The sequence below is a fragment of the Bactrocera oleae genome, chromosome 4 (assembly GCF_042242935.1).
Source record: "Bactrocera oleae isolate idBacOlea1 chromosome 4, idBacOlea1, whole genome shotgun sequence".
NCBI lineage: Eukaryota > Metazoa > Arthropoda > Insecta > Diptera > Tephritidae > Bactrocera > Bactrocera oleae.
The window spans coordinates 9,728,819-9,733,422 of record NC_091538.1 but is presented as its reverse complement, the minus strand read 5'-3'; positions in this window follow the sequence as shown (position 1 = coordinate 9,733,422).

Sequence of the window (4,604 nt, the reverse complement as noted above, 5' to 3'; positions counted from 1 at the left end):
CGCTACTTGAGGACATTGAACAATCCACGCTCCCTCCAGGGCTGAAGAAGTGGACCATGCACTATGTGAGCGGTCGGCAATCATCCGTACTGTCTCGCGGTAAAAACTCTAAATTAAGAATAATTAAATAGGGGATTTCGCAGGGGGGTGTCCTCTCCCCGCTACTGTTTAACTTCTATAGAACCTTTAGATATTAGGTATTACATTCGGCAGCCTGTACTCCTTCACTCCTCATACGATCGCGATAACTGCCACAGTACAGGACAGCAATAAAAATCTCAAGTTGCTAGCCAGCAGCTCATGGGGAAAAGGCAAGAAAACGTTGTTGGCAACATACAAGGCAATCAGCCGGTCAGTCAGAAATGGCCATACTTTATGCTTTTAATGTCTCCGATTACACATTTGCACAGCCAGGCTCGCATGCTTACGATCAAAGCACATAATGAACTCCTCTTCAAGCAGTTTTTGCTGGGATGTTTTCGCAGTTCGCAGTTTCGCCAATCAGACTTCGGACGCAATTAACTGTAGACACGCACTGACCGCCATTCATAGTATAGCCAGCTGCACCGACTCCCTCCCAGTGTATGGTGTACTTGTAGTCAAACCACCAACTATTGCAGACGAAAAGCTCGAGTTGCACCGAGAGTCTAGAGTAACTTTTGTGTAACTTAATTCTGGATACTGTAGCAACGTACTGTTAAACTCCTACTTGTACAGAATCGACCTATGTCAGAAAGAAAGAAGCAAAAAGAAACTGACTTTAAAAATGCAGCGTTCGTGCTCCATAAATATACATACGTATGTATGTATGTTTGCAGATGCAACAACTTTCGGTTTAAGAGCTCTAGCCAATATCTAATTAATGAGCTGCAATTTATTTTGTTATTTTTTTGTTTTTGTTGCGTCTATTGAAACATTTTGATAATACAGTTTAATCAAGCCGAAGACGTGCGCTTCACAATACGCAGCAATTAAGTACCGAACAATTGTCAACCCCTAATGACATTTACTCAATTGTCAAAAGTGTCAAATTAATCAGTCAAAAGAGTAACCAAAAAATAAGAGTGCGCACAAAAATAGCAAAAAACAAAAAAAAAGAAATTGGTTGCATAGTAAGTAGTGAAGAAAGAAAAACAGACACGACGCGTTTCAATGCCTTTAAACCTCAAGTTTTAGCATTCTTCGCTCACACACACTAACCACTTGTCAAAACAAATGACGCTGTCAAAATGACAATTGTCGCGTCTTGGCGAGTAGAAAATCGTCACAACTCCCTTTTTCGTATGTGCACATAACGAGGTACAATTGGCTTAACGGCAATGCAAACAGCATCTCACCACGTCGCGGGAGCAAGTAATAAACAAGTTGAGCAAACAGAAGCAGAATTAACAAAGCTTCTTTGATGCACTTGAGAAAATAGTAGAAAACTGTAGAAAAAGTTACATACAAGTACATATTTACAAATGTATGTTTGTAGTTTATACTCGATTGTACATAGATATATAAAAATATGTGTGCAGACGTACGAGTACAAGCGAAAACAGTCAAATACATATCTATAAATATACATATGTATATATGGTGTATTGTTCCTCAGTTTTTCAGATATCGATCTGGAATTTCGCATATTTTTTTTTCTCCTCAAGAAGCTACTCATTTGTTGGAATCGCTGATATCGGACCATTGTACGATATAGTAGCTGCCATACAAACTGAACGATCGAAATAGAGTTCTTGTATGGAAAACTTTTTTATTTTACGGGATATGCTCACGAAATTTGATATGAGTTACTGTTTAAAGCAATCATACAATCACCGAGGAAATTGTTCAGATCAGATCATTACAACATATAGCTGTCATATAAACTGAATAATCATAATTAAGTTCTTGTATAGAAAAATGTTTTATTTGACAAGATAACTACACGAAATTCGGCATAGATTATTTTTCAAAATATTGCTAACATATCCGAACATATTATTCATATCGGATCACTATAGCATATAGCTGCTATACAAACTGAACAATCAAAAGCGAAATAAAGATCCTTTTATACACTTTTATGCTACAAGAAATGCACTTATGAAAGATTTTATAGCTTCGGAAGCTGAAGTAAAAGTTTTTGTTTGTTTTAACTATGTTATATACACATGGAGCTACATACATATGTTTGTATAAACAGGCATCTAAGTAGTAACTAGTGCTCATAAAAGCTACTTCCCTTCCACCAACGCACTCTATATGGGTTGCCTCCTTTTTTGAATATTTATAGTAACAGTACATAGGATAACACGGCCAGTTTCAGCGATCAAAGCCAAATTGGTGCCTATTTATACATACATATTTATGATAACTGCAATCCATTCTTAATTCTTTACATTGAACGCAAGAGCTACCACATTCACAGGCGCATCAGGTAAAATATTGCAAAACCTTAATATAATATAATATAAACATACAAGTATGCTTGTACACTTGTAACATATATATATATATATATATATATATGTATGTATCTTGTCATATCTAAGAAAGGAAACGCAGATGTAAGCCGCATGACGGCACAAAAAGTCATGGGAAAAAATCTCAAGGAAATGTATTTTTAATAGCAAAATAGAAAAAACTGTTGCATGCAACAGTCACAAAAAAAGTTGGGTTTATTAAACACGCTGATTTTAACAATTTTAATTTCCCCAAGTAATACATTTGTATCTTCGATTAAAAACAAGTAAAAAATTCAGGTTTTATAACCAGTTTATTTTTATTTATTTTTTCCAGCAAAGTAAGTGCGCAATCTTAGCGCTTATATACTCGTATGCATAAGTATATACATATATATTTATATTTGTAAGTATATACTTACATATTATTTATATATTTCTCTTTTAATGATTTCCAATTTCCCATTTATAAAATTACAGCTATCAATAATTAAATATATATAGATACATTTCACACACACTCACCCAAGCAACTGAATTTGTAGCATGCAACACGAAAATCAAAAAACACAGAAAAAGGTCCTTCGTTGCTCGACCTGTCGAATTCCCCTCACTTGTCACTGTATTCACAATTCACTGTTGCATTGGCGTTTGTGGCATGCTGTAGGTGTTGCAACATTGCTATTATGTTTGGGTTATTGAACTGTTGATCTTTGATTTTTACCTTTTGTATTTTTCTATTCCTTTCAATGTTTACCTCGTTACGTTGCTTCGTTTCGTTCGTTTATATGGTGGCATTGTTTTCGTAGTTTTATTCTCAGCAATTTTCCCATCGCCTTCGATTTCGTTTTATTTGCAGGTGTTTCTTTGCGTCACAGTAAAATCTTTTATTGGCAGCAAAATTACAAATGTTAGAGGGAAGTGGGAAAAGGCAATTTATAACCTTGCATGTCCTTTTGTGTTCGCTCACAAATGTAGTTGCTTTTGTGACTCTTGTGGTTGCTTGCACACAAAGATCATTAGGTAAGCCTTTAGGAGATTAAATAAGATTTAGGTTTTGTAGATTTTATAAGTTGTTAATGGGTTAAGTTGTACTTAAGTCTCTATAAATACTTAAACATTCAATCTTTATTTCTACAAGCACATATTTCATAATAAGATGAAGAAACAATAGAAAATGTTAACTTCGGTTGCACCGCAGCCCTTCACATGTGCATTTTTTATAGTAAGCACTTGATTGCGATCGTTCAGTTTGTATGGCAGCTATATGCTATAGTGGTCCGATATCGGCAGTTACGACAAATGAGCAGCTTCTTGGTGAGAAAAGTTCGTATGCAAAATATGTGGTCGATATCTCAAAAACTGAGGGACTAGTTCCCATATATACTGACGGACATTGATAAATCGACTCGGCTCGTCACACCGATCAATTAAATATATACTTGGTAGGGTCTCCGACGTTTCCTTTTGGGTGTTACTAACTTCGTGGCAAACTGAATATATGCTGTGCAGGTTATAAATATATATAAAGTCGATATGTATAAGAATTTGACGAAATTTTTTAGGGTTACTGGTGATGAAAAGTGGGTCACTTGCGACAATGTCAAGCGAAACTGCTCGTGGTCGAATCGCGATGAGCCGGCGCAAACGACAATCACACTAGGATTAATGGTCAGGAAGGTTTTGCTGGTCCAAAAAGTCAAAGGCTTGGTGCTTGAAAAGCATCGTTTGACAATTAGAGACCTCACTGATAGTGTTGGAATAACATTTGGCTCGACCCAAAGCATTTTGAAAATTATTTTTTTTTTATCTCAAACGCGTCAAGCCTATTTGGTGCCACATGGTGCACTATGTCAAACTGCATTGGTTTTTGGCGATTTTTTTTGCCAAAAACTCGACTCATATCGTTCCGCAACTACCCTATGCACCTGGTTTGGCTCCGTGCGACTTCTGGCTATTCAGCAAACTCAAAAACCCAATGTGGGGACGTCGTTCTGACACGATTGAGGTGGTAAAAAACCGGATCGAAGAAGGTACTGAAGTCTATACCAGGAAGAGACTATTGCCACTGTTTCGACAACTGGAAAAAGCGTTGCCAAAAGTGTGTTTTATCGGACGGGGATTACTTTGAAGGGGACGAAATGGATTTGGAAGAATAAATAA